Source organism: Neofelis nebulosa, chromosome 3 (genome assembly GCF_028018385.1).
Source record: "Neofelis nebulosa isolate mNeoNeb1 chromosome 3, mNeoNeb1.pri, whole genome shotgun sequence".
NCBI classification, from domain to species: Eukaryota; Metazoa; Chordata; class Mammalia; order Carnivora; family Felidae; genus Neofelis; species Neofelis nebulosa.
Window position 1 is genome coordinate 137,095,505 of NC_080784.1, and position 27,929 is coordinate 137,123,433.

The following is a 27,929-nucleotide window of genomic DNA, read 5'->3' on the forward strand; positions in this document are numbered from 1 at the left end:
TCAGCACTTCTTAACTAATTATTTGTTGGTCAAAGGGGCTGGAACTGTTTCTCCACACATAAACTGGTCTTGGTCATCAATGACTTTTATAATGAGAGAACAACTAAAACACATTGCCACATCTTTCCCAGTCTCCAAATCTTTCTCGGTGATGGAGAAGTCATCTCCACACAAGCAGGGGTAGAAAAACATCACTGAGTCTTCATCTTACTAGAAGTCCTCAATGTCCACCTCATTGTGAAAACCACCATTGTCACTGGGGCCAACAAAAGGCCATCACTCCAGCTACCCCCGCCACCTGACACCGTCCAGCCAGTATAACCTCATGGGCACTGGCCAAGCCAGGTGTAATCACCAGAGGAACTCTAAAGTATAACTTTAAATAGAGTAATGAATTACTGAATAGATGAGGAAACTATGAATTACTCAATTATCCTCTTATTGTTTAAGTCTTGAAAAAAATATTTCCCTAAGCTACAAATATTACAAGAAAGATTTCAGTTTGTTTACAAACTTATACATAAAGTAAAACACACCTGGCTTTTCATCTTTCTGGCTCCAAAGCCAAAACAAGTAAGATAAGAACAACTAAGATAACATCGTGGCTTAAAAGTATGTATTTTCAAAGATAGCAAAGTAAGTCACATCTCCCTGAAATTGAAATCACATATTAATAATTTAGTTCAAGACCATTCTTCTTTTTTCTTATAATGTTGCTAAACCATGTTTTATCCACCTTTTATTTCAGGTAGTTAATCTTCTGGACACGCAGTCAAATTGACTTTTGTTTGATTTAGCTCACCATTCTATCCTGCCCTCATTCTTTGGAATACTGGTTCTGCCAGCCAGCTGCACATACCTCCCTCCCAGCTTTGGACCATCCTTAGGTGAGCTGTGGATATTCTGATGGGTACATTTTATTTCTGCACTAGGACTGGGTCCCTTGAAACTCTAGAAACAAAATGCAGATATAATAAAAATAAAACCTACAAAGCGTGACGGTAAAGTAATGCTTAAGTATTGGCAATGTTATTAGAGTATCTGTATAGTTTCTCAAGATTTGTGCTTTGGTTTGTTATAGTTGGGGTTTCTTCCCCAGCTTTAGTGTGTAATAAATGACATACAACTTTGTATAACTTTAAGGTTTACAATGTGATGACTTGATGTACATGTATATTGTGAAATGATCGCCATCATAAGGTTAGTGAACACAAGATTCGCACTTTTGAATGCATTCATTCTGCATTTATACTTCCAAGTTGTTCAGATTAATGTATATGCCTCGTCTATTGATATGCCAGTGAACCAATGTGGCATTATTAAAAGACAATCTACTCAGTACTGTATATAGTAACTATGAAGCCTAATACTATGTAAGTGAAAAATTAATAAACAACAAACAAGATCCTTGTTAAAGCCGAGCCTCAGTGGTAACAAAGGCTGTTAACATTTGGATTCAACTCAAGAGGTGAAGCCAGACCACTGGTTATGACCTTACAGCCATCAGGCATGAGATATTGCACATTTAACAAGGAGATGGGCTTAGGGGGACCCAGCTGATGGAGGATTTAAGAGAAGGTCATCACAAGAGACTCTTAAAGAGATGAAAGCTGCAGTGTAAAATTAGGCAGGAATCAGAGCTGAAGGCTGAGCAGGTAATCAAAGCAAGAACAAGACAGAATGTGCGAGCCATCCTGAATTCCTACGATATAAACAACCAGCTGTTAGGGAACTTAATCCATCAAAACTAATTAAGGAAAACAGAAGAACATTTTTAGGTTGCTAGCTCTTTAGGCGCCCACACGTGCCAATAATTTACCTGAAATGGGTAGACCTGATCTCATGCTGGAAGTGACCCTACAGAAGCCCTACGTGGACAGGGAATTCCGAAGAGTCTAAAAGTCCCACCGTGAGCCAGCTGCAGGTAGGCAGCAAGCCCACCTGGTACAAACATATTCACTAAGGTCATACCTTCAACTGAGTGATTCCTGACACATAAATAATTTTAAATTAAAAAGAAAAAAATAATAAGGTGACATTAAATATTTTTATTTAACTATATATTTGCAAAGCATCATTTAAACAACTAATCAATATTAAAAAAATAGATATTTTACTTTGTTTTTCATACGAAGTCTTAAAATCCTGGGTGCATTTGCACTTACAGCCTGTATCATCTGGCCTAGTCACGTCGCCAGTGCATAATAGCTGCCTGTGGTTAGTAGCTACCACAATGGACAGGGAACAACTGAACTAACACTCAAATATGTCTGTTACAGCCTTCAACTGATATGTGAGGGGAAAAAAAAATAATGGCCACTCCCATTTGTAAATCACATCACAATCTAAGAAATGTTTTAATATTTTATCTCCTACAATCCAACACAATAACCTATGGGGTTGGTATGACAAATATTATTACCATCTCTGGCTGGCAGATCAGAGAACTTAATAACTTAAGATCTTTATAAGATTACATTCCTAGTAATAAACTTGAACCCAAGTCTCCTGTCCAGAAATTAGGTTACCCCAGAGAGATTAAATTAATTGCCAAAGGCTAGCCAGTGTGTCAACTGCAGAATATGAATTAAAATCTGGGCCATTTTAATGAGAAAGAATGAAATATGGCCCTTTGTAGCAACGTGGATGGAACTGGAGAGTGTGATGCTAAGTGAAATAAGCCATACAGAGAAAGACAGATACCATATGTTTTCACTCTTAGGTGGTTGCTGAGAAACTTAACAGAAACCCACGGGGGAGGGGAAGGAAAAAAAAAAAAAAAGGAGGTTAGAGTGGGAGAGAGCCAAAGCATAAGAGACTCTTAAAAACTGAGAACAAACTGAGGGTTGATGGGGGGTGGGAGGGAGATTAAATAAATAAATAAATAAATAAATAAATAAATAAATAAATTTAAAAAAAATAAAAATTTATATAATAAACTCAAAAAAAAAAAAAATCTGGGCCATTTCACTCCCAAACCAATGCTCTCATTACCACAGCAACATTGCAGAGGTCCTCGTACTTATATACACAATTCTCAAGACTCCCTCACCAGTCATACTAATAACCCCTAGGCTATTCTTACTTGAACTACTATTTAGGGCCTATTCAATAGAGTGATAGAATTCTTCAGCCCTCTCTCTTCATTTATATGTCACAGGAGTGTTTTAATGGAGTCTTAGTTTTTTTATGGCAAGAATAGGAACCTGTAATTTGTAGAAGCATTTGCAACAAATTGCTAAATAGTGAAATGCACAAGATTAAGCTTAATGTGATCCCATTTTTGTAAAACAATGACCAAATATCTTTCTATAGCTATATATTTAAATACATATAACAAATGTATTTACGTCTTTATACTTACAATAGTGTACAGAAGAAAAATTCAGGAGAAAAACAAAGCAGATGGTTATTTGGGGGCTGGGAGAACTATAGTAATAGGTAAAGACAAGTAGGGAAGGGAGAAGCAAATAAAAAATAACAAAGGGAAAAAACTGCATCTACAATATGACTATTTATAAAATAGTAAGCTTGTGCATGTATATACTAAATGTACATATATGTTTATGTGTATATATACACACACATATGTGCATATAATTGTATATATTTTTGTGTTATTATATATACACAGGTATATATGTTTTTAAATGATCTCTTTACAGTCATGTCATATGAATAGTTTGGAGCTGAAATCTAGGCACCAGCATGATCAATTACCTTTTTAAAATTTTAAGCACTGACACTAGACAATTTGCTCAGATTTCAGGAATGTAAGTTTTTTTTTTTTTTTAATTTTTTTTTTTTAGCGTTTATTCATTTTTGAGACAGAGAGAGACAGAGCATGGACAGGGGAGGGTCAGAGAGAGGGAGACACAGAATCTGAAACAGGCTCCAGGCTCTGAACTGTCAGCACAGAGCCTGATGCGGGGCTCGAACTCACGGACCGCGAGCTCATGACCTGAGCTGAAGTCGGCCGCTTAACCGACTGAGCCACCCAGGCGCCCCAGGAATGTAAGTTTTTAATACTTTCCATATAGTTCAATGATTACTCTGAAAGACAGACTCCATAGACTGAAATGTTAATCAGGAGAAACTACTTACTGACCCCTTACTATGTGCCAGGTACGGGCACTAGGCACACAGCAATGAACAAGACAAAGGCTCTATGCTCAAAGAGTTCATATTTTAATGTGGGGAAGTGGACAATAAACATAGACATGTGAGTTGTGCTAATTTCAGGAACTTTTAAGTGCACTGAGTAAGACATAGTGACAATTTGGTCTAAGTCTGAAAAATGATGGGCTGTGGTCAGATTCAGGATACAATCTGGAAATATGGGCAACTGGACTTGCTGGTGGATTCAACAGGGACAATGAGTGAAAGAGGATTCAACAACAATTTCCACAATTTTGGCCTGAACAACCACTGGATGGATGACAGTACCATTTGCTGATATGTGGAAGGATTGAGAGAGAATAGATTTTTATTTCTTTTTGAGAAAACTAGGAGTTTTGACCACGTTAGATTAGAAAAGTCTAAAAGACACCCAAGTGAAAATGTTAAGTAAGCAGTTAGAGTATACTTCTGATGCTCAGGACAGAGTTTAGGGTGGAGCTAAAAATTTGGGAGCCATCAGCACAGAGATGGTATTTAAAGCCATGGGACTAAACAGGCTCTCCTCAGGAAAGTGTAACTAGAAAAGATTACGGAGCTGAAAAAAAACTCTGGGGCAATCCAACATTTAGAGATGTGCTAAAGACAGGGACCTGGAAAACCTAAGAATGATTTGAAGAAGCAAACTGATCAAGAACACAAGTCAAGAGCAACAGAGGAGGAAAGGCAGAATATGTGGCTAACAATACAAGTGGGTGGTAGAAACATGAAGCATTTCTTGTTGGTGGCATCTCTTTTCTCTAGGAAATACAAAGCCAAGTTATCAGTTGAAAGTAAGAAAGAATAAGTAGTGTCTTGAAATTGAAGGGTTAAAGAGAAGATATGAAAGAGTCATCTAGGGAGGCTAAAGGTGAATTTACTGGAAAAGTGAAATAGAATTTTCTGAGTGTCTGATGATTTTGAGATCTGGGGTCCTAAACCTGAGGCAAGGCCTGTGAGCAGCATAGTGTAATTATTATCCGGCACCATTCACCTGCTCTGGTGTAGGGCCAGGATACACAGATAACTGGGGCTAGGAGGGACTCACGTTTGCTTAGGTGCATACAATGGAGGAGAAGGGGGTCAAGAGAGTTAAAGATGTTACTGAGGGAATGGCTATAGAGCCAAAACATGGAATCTAATTTGGAAAAAAAGGGAAGGGAGGACATTAACAGGTTTAAAACAGCAAAATGTGGAACAATTGATAGGAAGTCTTTAAGATGTAGCCCTATCAAGTGGATATAGGGTAAGAGGTAGTGGTCAGCAGGCTGGGAGGCAAAGTCAAAGAGGAAAATGAGATGTGGGAGGTGGTGCAGTCACCAGTGATACCAGCTTCAGATATAAGTAAATATACAAGTCAGGAAAATGGAGAGGAGGAAGAGATTCCTGAAGCAGCTGAGAGCAGAACTCAGCAGCAAGAGAAGAATGAGCCACAGTCACAGTCACCCAGGAGCCAGCAGTGAGAGGAGGCACCTGAGAGGAGGGTAGATGGCACCACAAGGTGAAGTAATGGTAACATCTGAAGTTGGGAACTAAAGAACTAGGTATTTAAAGAGACAAAAAGAGATTTGTAGGCAATGAAGAAAAATAAGAAGCCATCTATTCACCTCCAAGCCCTGAAGTGCACACGGAGCACGAGAAAAAACATAGCTACTTCTGGAGGGACTGCAGAGGGAGTGGTACCAGTAAAAGCTGGTGTCACTTGAACAAGAATGTCATAGGAACAATCAGACAAGGGGCGGAGGTGTTGAGCCGCTTACAGGTGACAGACCCTAGGCTCCCGAAGACAGAGTGGAAAAGTCTGGACAGGGAAAGGCAGAAGAGAGCATCAGACCAGAGTATGCTCTGAGCAATGACAGGAGAATTGTTTTTGAAATAATGGATAATCTGGAAGGTCTCATCATGTAATGGCAAAACTTAAGGTAAGCAGGGATGTGAGGTTTGTGGGAACTGGCCCTGAGAATCTTGGCCCCCTCAGCTCATGACCATGGGAAGTGACATTGGAGAGAACTCAGTCATAGTTCTCCTGCAGCTGGAGAGTTCCAAGTAATGTCCTCCGGACTGGAAGAGTTTTTATATATAAATGTTTTTTCCCCTCATCAAAGGGACAAAGAACTAGGCTGAATACTAAACAAGGCAAAAACCTAGGATGTGAGAGCAGAAATAGAAGTAGGAAAGTACTTAGGGACAGATTCCATAGCACTATAGGTTTCTAAAAGTACAAATTGATGTAATTTGCAACTGTGAACACTGCCACCAACAAAAACAACAACTAAAAAAAGAACAAGATGTCCTAAAGCACAAGGCTTCTCTCCTCCAACAGGAGTTCTGGGAGGAAACTGGGCTGGAAGGTGAATAAATCATGTACTTTCTCTGCCTGTATCAGTTATGACACTTTTGCTGCTAATTTCCTGTACAATTGATTACTGCCTATATCCAAAATCTTTAAATTCTCAAATGTAAAAATAAATATCAAAAAAATTGTTGAGGGACGCCTGGATGGCTCAGTTGGTTAAGCGGCCGACTTGGCTCAGGTCATGATCTCACGGTATGTGAGTTCGAGCCCCATGTCTGGATCTGTGCTGACAACTCAGATCGTGGAGCCTGCTTTGGATTCTGCATCTTCCTCTCTCTCTGTTACCTCTCCCTGCCCCCCTCACTCTCTGTCTCTCTCAAAAACTGAATAAACATTTAAAAAATTTAAAAAAAATTGTTGAATTTTGGGAGAAGGAGGCAAAAAATAAAATAGGGTAAGTGACCAAAAAAAGAAAAACAAACAGAAAGACATGGTATACATATTTTGATTAAGCAAATAATTTCCTTTAATAAAAAGTTAAATTGACAGTGGTCAGTCTTGTGTATTTTAAGTGACGTAACGTGAGCTCCTATATTTATGTAGAACAAATTAGTTTTCCAAACGTAAAGGTCACTCATTTCAATAGTTGGATTTTCTGACTTTTCCCAATTATCAGAGCAATGCATGCGGAAAATGAGAAATAATAAAGTCCCATTATGGTAATGTTACAACGTATCACAGGAAAAGCAAGAAAGAAATCTCTTGGGAAAGTCAATAAATAGGCAGCTTAATTCAATATTACAGTTGTGTTATTATATAGGCAATATTTTTTTAATTTGGAACTGGGAAAATATCTCTAAAGACAGTTTATTTTCTAAAGATGATTTTACTTAACAATTGCCAAATAATTGAATTTACAGTGATACATGCTCATCCAAATGTTCTTAAAGGTGGAGAAGCCCACCATCTGCCCTGTACACCATTTGGAATCAGAATGACTATTTGGGAACCATAATGACCAAAGGCTTCCAGCCACATGCTGCCAGGCTCTGCTCCTCATGCCTGTTGTTAAGAGGCAGGCTGTTGACTCTAGAATTCCTCTATGAGTCATAAAGGACCTGATATGCTTAATGCAATCAATCGTTTGGGAGGATACTCACAATGTAACACACATATACACCAAGCTTTTCATATAAACAGCTCTAAAGGAAATTTATTGAAAATATATGTCAATATTTAGTGCTAGGAATATTATTTATTATATTAGAGCATTAAACTAAACATGTTTCTCATAAGCCAAGTTTACTACAGCTCAGGAAATATCCAATTTCAAAAAGCCATTGGCCACATGTTACGTGAAACAAACTGGTGTAGATTCCTTGTTTAAAAATTCAGGGAATTATAATCTTCTAAAGGAGACAGATAAAATCCAAGTAGTTGTGAAATCATGTGATTGCAACAGACTGGGCATTCTGTAACCATATATTAACTGGTATTCAGTGGGTCAATTTTATTGCTGGGTTAGAAAAACTGAATGGAACGATGAATGTGACTCTACTGTTGAAAGAGCAGAATTTCGTTCAATCTATGGGAAGTAGAGGGTATCTGAAGTTTACATCCTCAAAGTACCTAAGTAAAATTAGGACTCCTACAAATAAGACTTGGATTTAAAAAGCCAATCACTATCACTCTCCACCCAGCAGCAGTCAAACATTAGCTGAATCTACCTGTGTCTACTGTTCCTTCCCTCTCAATGACCGCATGTGGCCAACAAGTCCACAAATCCCAAATTTGCATCATCTCCTGGGTCCAGTGCCTACCGCTGTTTATTTGAATCAAGCTCTCAGTATCCCAGCTCCAAATTCCAGGCTTAACTTGGCTCAGATGTCCATCCATGGTCCAGTCAGCCATAGTGTCATGTGATACATAAGGCTACCCCTGCCACAGATTACAGGAAAGCAGATTCCCTAATGAAAAGAGTGTGTAGGGAAGAGATGACTGGCATCTCTACCACAAAGGCATTTATTCTTCACTGTCCCCATGTCCTAGTCTTGCCCTTGTACGGCTCCCAGCACACCACAGAATTTGTCAATGATTAGCTCAGGGGTGAACACAGTGGTAGCAATCAACCTTGGTATTGCCTTGGGAGCATAAGTAATAAAATGCCTCCATCATAAGATTGTACATTAATTAGGATGTGTGAGGTCACAGAAGGCTCTTTTTTACACTCTTGCTAGTGATATGAAATTCTTACCATACCCTCTATAATTATCTCAATGAGAAATCCCACATTATCTAGTCAGTCTTCTTAAAAGCAAAAAAGAAAAAAAAGTAAAAGCTTTGCTACAAGCAGAAGAAATTACAGTTTTTACCTACACGCAAATAAAAACAAACAGGTATGCATTAGTTAATGAGTGACTTCCTATATTATTTGGTTCTGAATATTTCTGTTCAACCACCTGAGGTCAAATTTTCTTCCTATCATTCTGAAGTCTGAATTTTCTCAAGACGCTGAATACTTCTGCATCTGATCCAAGCTGACTTTCCCTTTACTGTCCCTCTTGATCTCTGTTGTTTTTGACAATTCTAACTGTAGTCTTTTCTGATTTTCAGGTCCTCCTACAGAACCCTGAGTTCTCCTTGAGCCGCTATTCCTAGGGTCCAGAGCCATCTCCCTCTACTGTATAAACCAATCAGCTTGTTGCCTTATTTAATATAGCTCCTATTCACTGGTGGCCATAAACACTTTATTACCAACAGTAATGCTGAGAGTAACTAAGCACCTGATTACTGGTCCAGATAGTAATTACAACAGGGAAAATTCAAATTTTGTCTTTAATTTATTGGTACCTAGTGTTATCAGGCCAACATCACCATAAAAGGCTCCAAAAGTATTTTGTTATAACAAATGTGAGCATCATATTCCACTCTTCTTCTTAAACATTCAAGCCACAAATTCTTTGAACTGTTGGACCAAATGAGAGAATAAGAAGACAAAAAATTTTTTTTCTAAATAAAGACAATTCATGAAAAAACATCTGAGAATAAATACTAGGTATGGTATCAAGAAATGGCAACTAAGAAAATAAGTTACTTATTTAGCAATGCAATATATTTATTTAGCAATATAATAGCAATGCTATTATATTCAGCACATGATTCCAATAATCATGATTTAAAGCTGAACAGAGTCCATTTATTCATAAACACCATTTATAAATGCCTACCTTATTCAGATGCTATGCAGGACAAATCAAAATTAAAATCATATCCCTTGGGAACTTTAGAGTCTAATTGAGAATTGAATGCATAAACAGAAATTATCACTCACAACTTTTTCGTGCTGAATATATTCTATCACATTTTAACCAGGTAGAGGCATTATGTCTTTTCCTACCCACTTGACTGATAGCCTAGCTGAACACAGAGTTCCAGATTGGAAATCATTTCAATCAGAATTTTGAATATGTCATTCCATTATTTTCTGGTATTCAGGGTTGCTCATCTGAAATCGAGTACAATTTTTGAAAACTGGTCAATTTTCTTCATCCTCAGAGACTTTGGGAGTTTCTCTTTGTCAGTTTTCTGGAATTTCATGATGATGTACCAAAGTGTGGATGCTTTTCTCATCTGTCCTATTTTCTCTCAGTGGTCCCTATCAGTCTGGCAGTCCATAGCCTCTAGCCTGCTATTTGATAATTCTCCCCAATTTTTATTCCCCTCTGTTTTCTCTGTTATCTCTGCTTGTTCTAGCACCTGGATAGGGGACCGCTTGAACTTATTTTTTAACTTTCTTATAATTTCTCAAATTTTTGATCTCTTTGGTTGTTTTATTCATAAATTTTCCTCAAATATATCTTTCAAAGATTCTATTTAATATTTAATTTCTGGCCCCATAGTTTTCATTTCTTTGTTTACTCAATGTGATCCAATAGTTTTTATTTCTAAGAATTCTAGTTTATTTGATGTCCTTTTTGTTTCATTTATAAAATATATTTTCTCATCACTTAGGGATATTAATTACAGTTTTCATTATTTTATTTTGCTCTTTACATTTTTTATCTACCCTATGTTCTTTATTTCTACGTATTTGGTTTGGCATCTAAAAATTTTTTTTAAGTTTATTCATTTACTTTGAGAGAAGGCAAGCACAAGCAAGAGAGGAGCAGAGAGAAGGAGAGACAGAATCCTAAGCAGGCACCATGCCATCTGTGCACAGCCCGATACAGGGCTCAAACTCACAAACCGTGAGATCATAACCTGAGCTGAAACCAAGCGTGGGATGCTTAACTGACTATGTCACCCAGGCACCCCTATTTGGTTTGGTTTCTAAAAGAACCTGCCTCATATGTCTATCGATCCTTGATTGCTGATTTTAACAATGAGGCACTAAAAAACCAAGCAGATGCTGCATGTGTAGATGTGACTTGTTGACTACTTCACTGACAGTGGATCTGATGGTGTTGTCCCGCTGGGCCCCTAACTGTCCACACCTGTAGAAATTTTCTCTGAGACATAAATCTCAAGAGAGGAATCCTCCAGTTTTTACCTGAGAGCCTGCCAGTATCATCAAAGCTCATTTAAGAGGTGAGGGGAAGGGGATTTCATGGCACAGTGTGTAGATTTTAATCTAATATCTTTGTTTTCTGTATGTTTCACCTGCTTTCAGTTATGCCCAAGTCCAGAGTCTGCTTCGTTTAACCTCTCCAGAAATTAACCTCTAGTCTTCTATGGAGAAGGGGCTCAGCAAACTGTGGAAGGGGATCAGAAGATCTAACTGCTTTTATATAGATTTTCAACTGATCCTTACATTTTTGGCCCTGCTTGTACCCCCTCCCTCTTTTCAGAAGTACCTGAAATTCCCAAGCCTAGCTTCTAGGGCTCTGGAGCACACTCAGCTGACCTGGATGTTTCCCTCACTGCTAGCTTGAGTTTCAGATTCCTCATCTTCTAGGTCTGTTACTATTCATATATCTGGGGAATAAAGATGGCCATAATTATTTTGGCCCATCTGTTCTATTAAAACTACTACTTTGGGGCGCCTGGGTGGCGCAGTCGGTTGGGCGTCCGACTTCAGCCAGGTCACGATCTCGCGGTCTGTGAGTTCGAGCCCCGCGTCAGGCTCTGGGCTGATGGCTCGGAGCCTGGAGCCTGTTTCCGATTCTGTGTCTCCCTCTCTCTCTGCCCCTCCCCCGTTCATGCTCTGTCTCTCTCTGTCCCAAAAATAAATAAAAAACGTTGAAAAAAAAAAAATAAATAAAACTACTACTTTGACTAATAAAACATGGCAGAAATGGAGCTGTGCGAGTTGTCAGACCCAGGCCCTAAGAGAGTGACAGCCTACGGATCCTGTCTCTTGGACACTCATTTAGATGGCCTGAACTACCGGGAAACAACCGAACCACGCTGCAGGACAGACGACATTGGAAGGCCCTGAGACTGCATGGAGAGAGAAAGAGATCCACCTAAGCCCAGACTCCAGCTCCCTCTGCTCAAGTGCATGAATAAAGCAATCCTAGATACTCCAAATCAGTCCAACTGCAGAGAAATACCCCTCAGGAATCACAGTCAATACCATATGAAATATTAGAATCACCCAACTGAATCCTGCCCAAATTTTTGACCATAAAAATTGTAGAGTATGATATAATATTTGTTTTAATCCATTAACTTTTGAGATAGTTAATTATGTGGCCATAAATTACCAGAGCAATCTGTTTTCCACATCCAAATTATGTTGTATTTTTCCCCTCTCCTGGTCTCTTTGCTCTTGGGACTTATAACTTTTTTTTTTTTTAATCTCTATGCTGTCATTTTAGGGAGCTTTCAGTGGCGGTGGTAGAGATTGCATATATGCTGTCCACCATGCTTAATGAGAAGCCACCTCAGTTACTCTTTAATCTCTTTTATATTCCGAAGTATGATTTATCTTTTTTGTATATTTCATTGTTAGGTTTTTGTTGGATTTTCAAAACATAAATGGAAAATTCTGATGGCATCAGCTATCTCTTCCATTAATTACACTTCCACAAACCAAAGTCATTCTGATAAAACAATTACATTCCTTCTGGTCTACCAACACATTTGCGATATTAAGATTGAGCCATATTTCTAACAAAGTTTAGCATTCATTATTCTGCCCAGAAAAGTCAATGACAGATAACAGCAATGAATTTAATGCCACATGTCAACTCATTTTACAGAACTAAAGAGTCTGTCCTTTTTTAAAATCTAGTTAAGGAAATGTCTACTCTCATCTTTTAGCCCTATTCCTGACAGGATCCATCAGTACTTGGTAAAAACTGGAGCAAATTAATGCTTTCTGGCTTGCATTAGCAGCCAGCAAGGTCATTCATTAGTGTGTGAAATACACCCAGAATTTCAAAAAGATAGAGGTGTCATTTGAGAAAAGAACACACTAGTGCTTCATCCCAATCACTCCTACACCACAACCCAAGTTGTAACACATGATCCTTTTCAGGAACATGGCATTACGTAAGAGTATAACCAATAACAGGTGCTCTGATGTTTCCTTAGAAGTCAGCATGCTACTGACATATAGATAAACAGTAATTACAGTGATTTAGGGATTTAGAGGAGTTGATGACTGCTGCTACCATAAGCTTGATTATAACAGAGAATTAGGGATTGGGGAAAGAGGAAAGAAGGGTAACCCTAGATATGTCTGTATTTCCAAGTGGGTGCTCAGTAGACATTAGTTTCCCGATCCTTTCTTTTGTCCTTCTGTGAAACTACCCAATGAACACAGTATATGGGGCCAATTCAGGAGAAGGGGAAGAACAAGGATTCTGGAGAATGGGCTGTACAATGTGCTGTGGTCCAGTGCTTCTCAGATTAATGTGCATACAAATCACCTAGGATGCTCTTAAAATGCAGGTTCTGATTCAGTAGGTCTCACTAGTACTGAGGTTCTGCATTACTAACAAGATTCAAAGTTATGCCAAAGTTTCTGGCCCACAGAACTCACTTTGAGAAGTGAGAATATAGTCAGATTTTATATATATCTCTTCTCTCATTAAATTTCAGCTCTTATCCTCCCAGCATACCAACAAAATTCAGAAAATATTTTACCAAAGGTTTAGGACAAAAGAGCACAGCATAGCAACTTTAAAATTAGGCATATATGTATCCCTAAATACCTCATTCTTTTAATATGCTTTTTTGAGCTTTATAAATAAATGTTATAATCTTCTGAGACTCACTTTTTTTCATCATGTTTATCAAATGTATCCGTACAGCTGCCACTTACAACAATAATGATAAAGTTCTGATTCTTAGCTCAGCGGTGTGTTCACAAGTGTTCATTTTATTACTATGCTTCAAAATTAAACATCACTGTGTATTCTTTTATATGTTTCAAGTACTATATTCTAAAAACATTTCAAATAAATATTTCACACCTTCTTTCTTAAAGTTCCTACAGCCATTAACACCGCCAGCAGTGTCTTCTGATCATCCACTCCATGGAGCCCAATCAAAGACCAATCACTTGGTTCCAATCCCCCTCCCTCTCTTCTTTCATTTGTTTTCCTCTAATTGAAGCTCTTAACTCTTCAATCCCTATTACTGATTTTTCTTCATGTATTATTCAACATTAACTTATGACAGCTGCAATGTCTCAGCAGTTTTATTCAATAATACAATATTCTTGCTCATATAAAATCCAGAGCTAAAGTTCCTGGCCATGACATCTTCTGGGCCACTCTTGCAGGTACTCAACCTCAGGACTCATGATATTTCCATAGTTCTACCATATTAAAAGCTCTCCCTTCCAGCTGTGTGGTAAGGAAGGAAGAACAAGGAAGACTGCACAAGGGCTGTTTATGGCCTCAAAGTGGCACATATCACTTCCACTCGCCTTCCATTAGAAGGACTTAATGACACAGTCCACCTGGACACAAAGGGATACTGGGGAAAATATGTCTTCTTGTGTTCCCAGGAGAAAAATAAAATAGTTTTGTAAACAAAGAAAAAATAACTTACCCATTCTCCCTTCCACCATACACAGCCCCTTAAAAATTAAATTCTTGGGGCACCCGAGTGGCTCAGTCGGTTGAGCATCCGACTCCGGCTCAGGTCATGATCTCACAGTTTGTGAGTTTGAGCCCCATGTCGGGCTCTGTGCTGACAGCTCAGAACCTGAAGCCTGTTTCATATCCTGTGTCTCCCTCTCTCTCTGCTCCTCCCCCACTCGCACTTGGTCTCTCTCTGTCTCTCAAAAATAAATAAACTTTTAAAAAAATTAAATTCTCAATAATGTTCATGAAATGAATTGGCATGGGTAGTTACCTGTGAAGAGGGATTGATCTGACTGCATACACCTGGCTTCTTGAGTAACTGCTGAATAGTTTGAAACTCAATTTTCCTATATTGGTTTAAAAAATGTTCCTATATAATTGAAAGTCAATACACTGTTCATTGATAATTGTATTACCTTTGGGTAATACAAAAAGTAAATTATAGTCCCTGTTCCCTGAAGGTTTATAATCCAGTTAGGAAAAAAAGATACTAGCTGTGCAATAATATAGAATTTAAATATCAACTTTAAAATAACACACATATGTGGAATTTAAGAAACAAAACAAATGAACTTAGGGGAAGGGAAGGAAAAATAGGAAAGAAACAGCAAGGGAGGCAAACCATAAGAGACTCTTAAATACAGAGAAGAAACTGAGAGTTGCTGGAGGGATGTTGGGTAGGAGGCATGGGCCAAATAGGCTATGGGCATTGAGGATGGCCCTTGTTGGGATGCACACTGGGTGTTATACGTAAGTGATGACTTACTCAGTTCTACTCCAGAAACCAATACTACACTGTATGTTTACACTAATTTGAATTTAAATAAAGAAAAAAAATGGAAAACATCCCAAGGTACTCTTTCCTAAACAAATCAGCTAGGAAAGTAAAAGACAAACAAACAAACAAAATAACACTAGACCAATCGCCAAATGATTGTTGCAAATCCTATGGAATATAAATTTTTTTAAGAAAGTAGTAATTATGGCTGTGGAAATATGGAATCATTTGAAAATATTCATAGATGACTGATTCATTGATTGATTGATATAGATAATAGATAATTAGATGATAGATGATAGATAGATAGATAGATGGATAGAATAGGTCCTTTTCTCTAAGAGGTACAAGATATGCTTGTGATGCACAGAAAAGTACACATAGACAGAATTGAGCACATTTTAATTTTACTAGCTTGACCTATGCTGCAATAGGCCCATTTATCCTATGGCTCAGTTCCTAGTATAGTTTATGCCTCCGTAAAAATAAGGTACTATAATGTTCTACTCTAACTATTATGCTTCCATTTTCTATTAAAAATTCCCTTGGTAATAAGGAAACAGGCAGGTTCATTTATCCCACAGGGCCTATAAATTCAGCAAACAACATCCTGTATTGCCCTTAAAATTAATCACATCCCAGAGTGCCTCAAAATGAACTTTAGCAAATAATGCAACTGTGATAAAATTTGCATATCAGATTTACAATGTATTCAAAGCTTCTATTTCCTCCCATCTCAGCACTTCTTTCCTAAATGAAATTGTACATATCCGGTAAGAGCAAAGGTGAAGTGCACTGCAAGAAATGTCAACCTTACTAAAAGAAACAGATATGTGATGTGTGGTCTGGGACCACGGTGACAGTATGTACACAGATGGTAAATCTGCATTCAGATTCGCAGTTGTGGTTTGGGGCAGGATACATAGGTTACCTAGCAAGATAAGATTTTTCTCTTGCTGGCAATTTCATAACAGGAAGTAGAGCCATTTAGAATTATTAAAGGGAAAAGTTGTGGCTCACATTAATTAGCATGTGAAATATATTGAGCATTTCAAAAAGATAGAGGTGCCATTTGAGAAGGGAACACACTAGTGTTTCATCCCAATCAGTCCTGCACCCCAATCCCAGTTGTAAAACATGATCCTATTCAGCAGCATGGGAGTTGTAACCAATAGCAAGTGCTCCAAGTGATATTTTCCTAGAAGTCAGCATGCTACAGACATATGGCCAAATAGCAATTACAGAGACTTAGGTATTTATATGAGGCATATAAATTCATTTATATGAATTCTAAGACATCAGGACTAGTCAAAGGAAAAACCCAAAGTGATTCCCACCCTGAATGTTCATTGACCTTTCCTACCCCCATGACAAACTTTCTCTCCTGCCCCTATTACAAACACCTGGTGGCCTCCAGCTCTCTTCTTCCACCAAAAATGTTCTCTTAGAAAGAAATCTGCCAACATCAAGTTATCTGTCTGTACCCTCATGCTGTGCTTCTCAAACGAGAAGCATGGACAACGTGGAGCAAGTGCTAGGGAGCAGTTAGCCAGCAGACACCTGAAGTCACAGGGTAAAACTGGGGCCACACATTGCGAAAGTCAACTTGATTCAAGGTAGAAGACTTTTCTATCGTAGGATCAAATGTACATTTAAATTAATTCTAAAGAGAAACTCTCCGTTGGTGGCAGATTGGCTTCCTAATCTATACCACTGTTATGGATCTAGGTCCAGACATACATATTCGCCTTCTTCTGTCCTTATGGATAATTAAGAGGAAAATTTTGAGAAGCATTGTCTTTACACTTGTACTATGTTTGGATCTACTTTACTTTTCAATGCAGTCTTGTTACTTTCCAATGATTCAGGAAGTATATCTGTATAGGAAACTCTCTTATCCACAAAGCAAAGCTTCTCACCTTTTTCTGTATGAAAACACCTGGGGATGTTTTCATACTGATGAGCAACACAGAGGGTGATCCTCAGCAGAGTATTAGAATCTTGGCAAAACATTGATTCTGATAATTCCCTCAGGAGGAGTTATTCTATTACCTCATCCCATACTTCTACCTACTCATTTAGCCAATAAACATTTATTTAAGGTCAATTCTCTGTAAGTCACATGCTATGCCATCATTCAGAAACTTACATATATTTGAGGCTGGAGATAAAGAAGGCAGTGAACAGTTTATTGTAACATAATGCAAAAATTAGAATCCATAGACCTTTGAAATGGCAGTAAATGTGTCTAAAAATCAAGAGAATAAGAAAACAATAGCTAAAGCAGATCTAGGGATGATTCAGATTTTGAAGTTAGCAGAGAGGTTCCCTTACAATCTTCACCATTGCCTCTCCTCATCTTAACTCAGTCATGAACAACTCCAGGAGACCAGGAAGTACAGTAACAAGGATTCAGACACCAGCACACAACACAGAGCAGAATATGCATGAGGAGGAATCTGGGGACAGATTGTCACAGGACTGGCACAGAAATCATATAGAATAAGGACTGCAGAGAAAGCACTAGGTTTGGCAAGTATAAAGTCAATGATGACCAATCTTTGAGATAACTAAGAAGTACTTAGGAAGATTTTTGTGGGTAGGAAAACAGAGAGTAAAGCATACAGTCCTGGAGTAGATTTAAGAACACAAATTTAAAAAGACTGACATCGGAAGGGCACCTGGCTAGGGCATGTGACTCTTGATCTCAGATTCATAAGCTCAAGCCCCACATTGGGTGTAGGGCTTACTTTAATAAATAGATAGATACATAGGTAGATAGATAGATAGATAGGCAGGTAGATAGATAGATAGATAGATAGATAGATAGATAGATAGATAGATAAAAGAATAATCTTGGGTGACAAGGATAAAATCTGTAACCTCCTATTTAAATGTGCAAGAAAAACTTTAATGTAAATTTATTTTTATAACTAAATTTATTCTGTTTCCAGCCCTCATTCCCGTACAGTAGCAAAATAAAACAAAAACTCTCATATGTGCATTTAAGGTATCTCAGTCTTTTCTTTAATATTAATTAAGGGGGTGCCTGGGTGGCTCAGTCAGTTAAGCATCCAACCCTTGATTTCTGCTCAGATCATGATCTCATGGGTTCATGGGTTTGAGCCCCACATGGGGCTTCACAGGCTGACTGTGCACCCTGCTTGGGATTCCCTCTCTCTCCTTTTCTCTCTCCCCCTCCCGTGAACTAACTAACCAATAACTAACTCTTTCTCTCTCTCTCTCTCTCTCTCTCCCTTCCTCCCTCCCTCCCTCTCTCTCAATAAATAAATAACTTTTTAAAAAGATTAATTCAGGATCTTTTAGATTAGTTTTTGGGGGTATAATTTCAGGGATCACTTACTTAGGTTCTCTGCTTTCTGCTTGACCTAAATCTTGGGGCACTTACTTATCACTGTGGCACCAATGTAAGGGATGTCTGATGTACATCTGACCCTGCTTTTCAAATATTCACACCTTCTTGAATATATCCCTCACTTCACATGATCCCCTATGTCTGCCACACTGGCATCTGCTAAAATATGGCTGGTTTTTTTATAGTACCCCTAGCTTCTCTAGGCCCCTCTGCATCCTCCTTGCCCCAACGAGGGCTGTTTTAGGCCCTGGTAGACTTCCTTATCTCCAAGGAAGCCTGATAATGACAGGCTGCACTCTCAGTGTTACACCGAATGTGTCCTCCCACAGGCCTACAGCACTCTCCTCAACCAGGTCTAATATCCCACTGTGACAGTGCCATGTCACTTTGGCACCATGTGGAATGTGAAAAGGGGCTTAACAGTTTCCTGGGATACACCCTGGAAAGGAAGAAACAAGACACTCTCGTTTTATCCCTGCTGTCTCTTCCTCTCCCTCTCAACCCTCCTAGAAGGTTTTCTACTTTCCACTTTTATCTGGCAACAACTCCAGACAAGTTCAAAATGATCAGATCCTCCTCCCCTCACTGGGGAAATAAAGGAGGAAAGCTACAACAACATAAACTCAATTGCTAAGAAAATGAGAATGTAAAATGGAACTTTTATTGAATATTATTCTTTAACACTTGGAAAGCTTATGTGGTAGGCTATGTTCAGTTCTGCCATGGGCCCAAAACACAACAAAAAATAGAACATAGACATATGTGACTGAGACACAAGCAGGAATGCCTTTATTGGCACTGGTACTCTGTGTCCCCACCCATAGAGTAATTGTTTCAACAGCAGGAAAGGACCTGAAGTTTCTTGTCTTCTCTGAACTAGTGGTTCTTAAATTTCCTCATAGGCAGTACTGTCAACAGGATCTGGGTGGCAGCTCCTTAAGGAACAAGGGGAGGCATCAGGTAACTGCATACATTGGCTTGCATACTTTTCTGGTGGACATAATTTACACAATTGTTTGCTAGGCAACCAAAGTGAAAGTAACCTTGAGCCATCTTCAGTTCATCATTCCAGTGAGTCTTAAACCGATACCAACTTTCATAGCCTTGCCTAGCTCAACGTCCCCCTCCACTGACCTTCTGTTATCCCATCTTAGCTTTCTTTCTTAGCTTTCTTTCTCCTTATAACTTTGACTTGTCCAATAAGAACTCTTTCCCTGAACTCTATCTTGAAATTTCCTTCCTGGCTTGCCCTGAGACCCTCTCAGGTCAACTTTTCCCTTGGATATCATCCCACAGGCTCACCTCTCTCCAGTTGCCCTGGCCTCAAAGATGATGCAAGCCACCTTTTTAAAGACATTTGTATCAAAAGAAAAATAATTATGCAATCAACCACCTTACACTAAATTTCAGGAGATCCTGGCCTCAGCATGCTACAAATCAGACTAGGCTTGCAATATTCCATTATTCTACTTGTGTGTAAGACTACTGTAATCAGTTTCCTATGGTTGCTATAATCACAGACTTGACAGCTTAAGGCAATGTAAATTTATTCTCTTACAGTTTGGGAGACTGGAAGTCTGAAATCAGTTTCACTGGGCTAACGTTAAGCTGCTGGCAGTGCTGATTCCTTCTGGAGGCTCTGGGGAGAATTCATGTTATTGTTTTTTCCTAGCTTCTAGAGGCCATCTGCATTGCTTGGCTCAGGACTCCTTTCCTGCATCACTTCAATCTCTTGCTGCCATCATCTTCACAAAACTCCCTCCAAGTCCCTTTTATGAGGTCTTGTGTAATTACATTTAGGGTCTGCTCAGATAATGCAGGATAATCTTCCCATCTCCAGATCCTTAATTTACTCACTTCTGCAAAGTCCCTTTTGCCATTTAAGGTAATAGTCACAGGTTCCAGAGATTAGGGCACAGATATCTTTGGTGGAGCCATTATTTAGCCTACCACAACTATAAATACATAATAACAGAAAAATGTCAAATGTCAATACCACCATGAAAGTAAAAAAAAAAAAAAATACTACAGTAACAAGGAAAAATAACTTCTATAACCACAATCATTAAACCACTCATTAAAAAAAAACTTTCATAATATTATTAGGGACTTTCCACTGAATATATTTAAGAAGCTTCAAATTTTTTTTATTTAACATCCATGTGAGGAGAGCTCCATGGAGAAATCATTTTTCTTTTCACTATTAGAAAAACTCTAAGCTCACCTACAAAAGCAACAATTTCTATGTGTACCAGGTGTAATTTAAATAAAGCCATGAAAAAATGGCACTGTTTAGGATCCAAAGATAATAACCTTTTTCTTTCATGCTTTTTGTTTATACTTAAATAATGTGGACAAGTCAACTATACATCAATTAAAAAAATAATAAGGTGGATATTAGCAAAGTAAGGGCCATCAAGTAGCAAGGGAAAGTAAACAAAGTGCTTTAAAGATCATTCAAAAATGTCTTTCAGAAAATTCTGTGCACTTGTAGGTAGTCACATTTTGTTTTCAAATTACATCTTTATTGGGGCGCCTGGGTGGCTCAGTCAGTTGGGCATCCAACTTCGGCTCAAGTCAAGATCTCACGGTTCATGAGTTCAAGCCCCCCATTGGGCTCTGTGCTGACAGCTCAGAGCCTGGAGCCTCCTTCAGATTCCGTGTCTCCCTCTCTCTCTGCCTCTCCCCAGCTCACGCTGTGTTTCTCTCTGTCTCTCAAAAACAAATGAATGTTAAAAAAAATTTTTAATTACATCTTTACTTTTATAGTGGGTCAACTTGTCAGCAAAATATAGGCATCAACTTTCAACATGGTATTAAAAGACATATTTCATGAACCATATTGCTTGGGCTCCACAAGGTATAAATAAGTACCCTTCTGTAGCAACTTGCCTAACACTGTGAATATTAGGCATACCTTGAAAGTCATAGTGCATATTCTGACCTAAGAGCAGTATAAGCTTTAACTCCTCTGTGCTTCAGTTTCATCTGTAAAATAAGGATAGTTCCTACTTCTTAGGGTTGTTGCACAAATTAAATCGTACACAAGAAAGTACCTAGAGTAGTACCTGGAAAATAATAGGTTCTCAATCCACTTTAGTTACTTTCATTATCTCAGCTTTTGGATTCACCAGTTTAATTTTTAACAACAAGAAAAATCTAGAATGACCATAAAAATAAAATATAGCGGGGGCGCCTGGGTGGCGCAGTCGGTTAAGCGTCCGACTTCAGCCAGGTCACGATCTCGCGGTCCGTGAGTTCGAGCCCCGCGTCAGGCTCTGGGCTGATGGCTCGGAGCCTGGAGCCTGTTTCCGATTCTGTGTCTCCCTCTCTCTCTGCCCCTCCCCCGTTCATGCTCTGTCTCTCTCTGTCCCAAAAATAAATAAAAAACGTTGAAAAAATAAATAAATAAATAAATAAAATAAAATAAAATAAAATATAGCGAATTCATGTAAAGTACATGCACTCATCAAATTAGATCACAAAAATAGACTACCTTAATAATAAACACATAGGTCAGTGAAACAAAATAAAGAACCCAAAATGGGCCCACATAAATATGATTTTAACTGATTTTTGACAAAGCTGCATAAGAGTTCAATGAAGGGAGGATGGCCTTTCAACAAATGATTATGTAGCAATTGGGCATCCATAGGCAAAAAAAATAAATAAGCCTTGACTTAAATCTTACATCTTGTTCAAAATTAACTCAAAATGGATCATAGATTTAAATATAAAACTCTGAAACTGTAAAATGTTCAGGAAAAAAAAATACAAGAGAAATTCTTTGGGCTCTAGAGCTAGGAAGAGTTCTTAGAATTGGCACCAAAAGCAAAAGCCATAAAAAGAGAAACTAATAAATTGGACCTCATCAGAATTTAAAATTTTGTCCTATGAAAGCCCATATGAGGAGAATATACAGATAGCAAAGAAGCACATGAAAAAGATGTTCAACATCCCTTGCCATTAGAGAAATACAAACTGAGACCACAGTGTAATTTCAGTACACACTTAACAGAATGGCTAAAATAAAAAAGTGACACCACCGAAGGCTGGCAAAGCTATGTTCAGAAACTGGATCACTCATATATAGCTGGTGAAATCATAAAATGATATAGCCATTCTAGCAAACAGTTTGGCAGCATCTTGTAAAACTAAACACTCATCTACTATACATCCCAACAATTGTACTCCTGGGCCTTTATCCCAGAAAAAGGAAAATTTACATTCACACAAAGACCTGTGTGTGAGTGGACCCAGCAGCTTTAACCATAACAGCCAAACACAGGCATCTGTCCAGATGTCCTTTAAGGGGTGGAAGGTTAATCAAATTGTGGCACATCCATATCATGGGGTACTACAGCAATTAAAAAAAAAAAAAAGAAGGAACCATTCATACACACAACAACCTGGCTAAATCTCCAGAGAATTATACTAGGGGGATAAAAGCCAATTTTGAAATCCAACTATGATATGTATGGTTCCAACTAGATAACATTCTGGAAAAGGCAAAACTACAGAGACAGTAAAAAATCTGTGGTTGTAGGGGTTGCAGGGAGGAAGGAATGAATAGACAGAACACAGAAGATTTTTGGGACAGTGAAACTATTTTGTGTGATACAGTAATGGTAGATATATGTCATTATACATTTGTGCAAACCCACAGAATGTACACTAAAAGTGAACCCAATATAAAATGTATAAACTATGGGCCTTAGCTAATAATGATGTGTCAATTCAGGTTCATCAATTGTAATATATGCATCATTCTGGAGGGGGAGGCTATGCATGTGTTAGAGTACATGAGAACTCTCTGTACTTTCTGCTCTCATTTTGCTGTGAACATACAATTACTCTAAAAAATAAAGTCTATTTTTTTAAGTTTATTTATTTATTTTGAATGGAGGGAAGGGGTAGAGAGAAACAGAGAATCTGAAGCAAACACTGTGCTGTCAGCACAGAGCCTAACACAGGGCTGGATCCCACGAACCATGAGATCATGACCTGAGCCAAAATCAAGAATTGGATGCTCAACCAACTGAGCTACCCAGGACCCCCCCCCCAAGTCTATTTTTTAAAAAAGGTCACTTCAGAGGCACCTGGGGGGCTCAGTTGGTTAAGCATCCAACTTTGGCTCAGGTCATGATCCACCACTCGTGGGTTCAAGCCCCACATCGGGTTCTGTGCTGACAGCTCCAAGCCTGGACCTGCTTCAGATTCTGTGTCTCCTTCTCTATCTCTGCTCCTCTCCCACTCGTTCTCTCTCTCTCTGTCTCTCAAAAATAAATAAACTTTTAAAAAAAATTTTTAAGGTTACTTCATGCATGATTATATAACTTCATTGAAATGGCAAAATACAGCAATAAGAAACAGATTACTGGTTGTTTAAGGAAAACGTGGGAGCAGAAGGAAAGTAGGTGTGGTTATAAAAGGATAACACAATGGGGTGCCTAGGTGGCTTGGTCAGTTAAGCATCAGACTCTTGATCTTGGCTCAGGTCATGATCTCATAGTTCATGGGTTGAGCACCACATCGGGCTCTGCACTGACAATGCAGAGCCTGCTTGGGATTCTGTCTCTCCTTCTCTCTGCCCCTCCCCCACTAATGCACTCATGCACATGCTCTCTCTCTCTCTCTCTCAAAATAAATAAACTTTAAAAAATAAAATAAAATAAAATAAAATAAAATAAAATAAAATAAAATAATAAAATAAAGGATAACATGAGAAATCCTCGTGGTATTGGACCTGTTCAGTATCTTGACTGTAGTGGCAGATACATAAATCTAAAAAATGATAAAACTGCATAGAATATACACACACACACATACAATATACAGATGCACACATATGTGTGAAAGTACAAGTAAAACTGGGGAAATATGAATAACATTGTTGGATTGCATCCATGTCAATATCCTGGTTGTTATTACACTATAGCTGTTACCATTGGGGGAAACTGAGAAAAAGGTACAAGAGATCACTCTCTATTATATATTACAACTGTATGTGAATTACAATTATTTCAATTTTAAAACTGAACTTCCTTTCCAGCAGGTTTTAACGATGCCACAGAAACTTGCCATAGCCTTCTTAATTTTGCTGTTTATAACCAATGGTCACTCTTCAACTAAAGTCATTAGCAAATGAACATGGCATGCTTCCTCTCTTTAAGAACTGAAAGCTAGAAGCACTTCAGTTGGTTGAGGGTCCGACTTTGGCTCAGGTCATAAACTTGCAGTTCATGAGTTCAAGCCCCATGTCAGGCTCTGTGCTAACAGTTTAGAGCCTGGAGCCTGCTTCAGATTCTGTGTCTCCCTCTCTCTCTCTGTGCCTCCGCCACCCACACTCTGTCTCTCTCTCTCTCTCTCTCTCTCTCTCTCTCAAAAATAAATAAACATTTAAAAAAATTCTTTTTTAGGGGTGCCTGGGTGGCTCAGTCGGTTAAGTGTCCGACTTCAGCTCAGGTCATGATCTCGCGGTCCATGAGTTCGAGCCCCGCGTCGGGCTCTGGGCTGATGGGTCGGAGCCTGGAGCCTACTTCCGATTCTGTGTCTCCCTCTCTCTCTGACCCTCCCCCGTTCATGCTCTGTCTCTCTCTGTCTCAAAAATAAATAAACGTTAAAAAAATTTTTTTTTAATTCTTTTTTAATTTTAAAAAGAACTGAAAGCTATTCTAGCCTTAGAAATTCCTGATGTACTGGCATTTAGGGCTTGCCTCATCTTGCCTGTAAGGTTGTGCAGCCTTACCATCCAGAGATTAAAGGAACTACAGTCCACATAGCCAGGTCCTGACAGTGTTTGGTAGCTCACAGGCTTTGTCGATGTCACTGAAACATCTGTGAAAATTATCTGCTCAACTGGGTTAAAAAAGCAACTTACTGGCCAGGGGGAAAGAAATTTATGCCACAGAAAATTATAAAGATGCAGCCAGCCACCAACAAAAATATTACGACATAAGGCAGATGGTGATGAGAATCAGAAAGATCTATAAAGAGAATTTCTTTCTCTGCAGCAACCATAAGGGTACACTTCCGAAGTAAAGAGAGTAGGGTAGCCTGGGTGGCTCAGTCGGTTAAGCATCTGACTCTTGATTTCAGCTCAGGTCATGATCTCATGATTTATGAGATCAAGCCACTCATTAGTCTCTGTGCTGAGCCTGCTTGGGATTCTCTCTCTCTCTCTCTCTCTCTCTCTCTCTCTCTCTATCTCTCTCTCTCTCAAAAATAAACTTACAAAAAATAAGGAGAATCAAAGTAGACCCCTCTAAGCTTATCACTGCCCAAAACTTAATTTCATTTCAACCATGAAATTGTATCTACTGTCTAAAGTGTAAAATGTAAAGATTTTGTTGGGTTCTAATTGATACCATCTGATAAGAAACACCAGATTTTGATGCCGAGAGAAGGGAAATTAGCTAAATATTGAACTGAGAAACACCAGATTTAGACTGTTAATGAAAGACCACATATGGAGCAAGGGAGGAAAACAGACCAGAAGACTGGTTTACTGTTTTCTTTTAAATTTTTTTCTTTTTTGCCTTTCTTTTTTCTTCTACTTCTCTATCTCTTCTTCTCCTTATTGTATGTTTTGTTTCATTTTTTAAGATTCTGCACTCAACCTGATCTCCCCAGCTTCTACCTAAATAGTTCATTTCCAGGCTTCTGATATGTCTAAATTTTTCAGACAGACTTGGGAAAAGGGGTGAAGCAGAAAACACAGACATGCATTAGCATTCAGGACTGAGAAGCAAGCCCCTCAGGAAAGAAGGTTTCCAAAGAATATAAATAACTTGGCTAAAACCTTAGTCACCAGCAAAGAGAAAGCAAAATGTTTATCATAAGCCATCTATCCTGACCCATTTACTCAATCCTAGTTAGGTTTAAATCATTATATATATACACATATATATGTATATAATATATGTGTATGTATATGCATATGTATATGAATATGTATATGTATGTATACATACATATCATATATACAGTGACAGTATCATATATACACATATATATACATACACATACAAAGATTGTGTATGTATATATACACATATATGTATATATGTATATGTATGTATGTGTATATATACATATATGTATGTATATGTATGTATATGTATACACATACATACATGCATGTGTATGTATATGTATACACATACATACATACATATGTATGTATATGTGTGTGTGTGTATATATATATATATATACACACATGTATATATACATATATATATATATACACACATACACGATCTTTTCACTAAAACCTAAGGCACCTAGACCAAGACAGCACCAGTTTGATATCTTCATGACAAATAAAACTCAACATGGGAGAGACACCTTCGCACCTCTACAGGGAGGGGAGCTGAGTATAGGTGAGGGCCCATGTCCCACTGAAGGTTCCATATAGCATGGTCCTGCTGGGACCATGCTATGTAAAGGAAAAGCCTTAACATAGCAACTAAAAAGATGTATTTGTGAGATCACAGGAGTCATCCTTATAGATGCCCAGAAATGTATAGAAGGGATACAAGGGGTAATGGGAATAATGAAATAGTAGATAGCAAAAAATCCAGAAAAAAAAACCCACATAATTTACTGTAATTAGTATAAGCACATTTTTACCCTTAAGCTGATGTAGTCCAGGGAAATACGAATTTCATGTACATACAGTTTACTTTCACTTAACAAAGAAAGTACTCAATTGGAATAAATTGACCTCTGGTCTCCTCCCAAACCTACCTGAGTAATCCTTATGGATGTCTTTTTATACTTTATATAGTTAGTCAAATATAGCTTTTGCTAACGACAGGTTTTTATGTCAGCATGTAAATACTTGTAAATAAAAACTACAGAATATAATTTCATGTATACAGCAATTCATTGACTGCCAGCAGTGAATTAAATGCAGCATATAACATTCCATCAACTTCCCAATAGATGTGATCTTTTACCTCTGAGCAAACTATCTATAACATAGACTCCAACATGTAAAATAAAAGTTCTTCATGAAAGAACCTCCAGGTCTTACTTGCAACACTTTCCAATTTGTCCTGTGATTTTACCTATCTAATAAATTCCTTCTTCCTAAATGGGAATTTCCATGGCCACCTTTGGTCATTATTTTCACATCTGAACTGCACTCAATAATATTCTTTAAAAATCAGTCCCTTCTTTGTTCTATTTCATGCCCTCTTGCTTTTGAACTATTATATCCTTGAAGAGTTTCCTTTTATATACCTTTTCTATCCTCCAAACTTTTTCTGCATTCGTCAT

At 38.2% G+C, this 27,929-nt stretch overlaps 1 pseudogene; it reads right to left on the reverse strand.

The window, feature by feature from the left end:
• On the reverse strand, window positions 1-27,929 carry LOC131508046 (diphthamide biosynthesis protein 3-like; annotated as a pseudogene).